General features: G+C 47.5%; 1 protein-coding gene across 1 annotated transcript in view; it reads right to left on the bottom strand.

Annotated features, from left to right (window-relative positions):
- LOC127750645 (protein artichoke-like) overlaps positions 1 to 505 on the bottom strand; it is an 8,737-nt gene that overhangs the window by 4,513 nt on the left and 3,719 nt on the right. The window lies entirely within an intron of this gene.

Raw genomic sequence — 505 nt, 5'->3', positions numbered from 1 at the left:
TACCCCCCTACGGCTTTGACAGTGTTTAGACTTCCGGCATGTAGACCTGCGGATGGGAGGATGCACCGTTCCCCAGCGGCAGTTGGTGCTGCTCAGAGAAGTGGGTATGAAATCGACACATTTCGGATTCGATTGCAACAAAAGTGCAGTTCTGTCGAGCCTCGAGAATCAAACCTCAAGCCTCATGTCGGAATTAAAGTAGTTTTCATTCGTTTAAAACTACTTCAACACCATAAAACTGTCGCCAAAGAAAGTACTATTCAAACTTTTTCAGGCATGGTCAGCAAAATGTTCTGGTGCAGCTGCAGAATCCAAAGGTTCCAGTCTGACACCGAAACTAATTACTGAAATAAAAAGAACAACCCAAACTCAGTTTCGTTGTCTGGCCTGCTCAACTTTTTCTCCGTGCAAAACTCTTTGACAATGCCACACAGTATCCATAAGGCCACGTGGGCGTCGAGGTCCTGGACCTCACGACCTCGCCTGCTTGCTTCCCCCGAAGGCT

This window comes from Frankliniella occidentalis, unplaced genomic scaffold (assembly GCF_000697945.3).
Source record: "Frankliniella occidentalis isolate FOCC.00 unplaced genomic scaffold, Focc_3.1 Scaffold226, whole genome shotgun sequence".
NCBI classification, from domain to species: Eukaryota; Metazoa; Arthropoda; class Insecta; order Thysanoptera; family Thripidae; genus Frankliniella; species Frankliniella occidentalis.
Note: the sequence above shows the minus strand (reverse complement) of the source record. Positions and strands in the feature narration are given on the sequence as shown.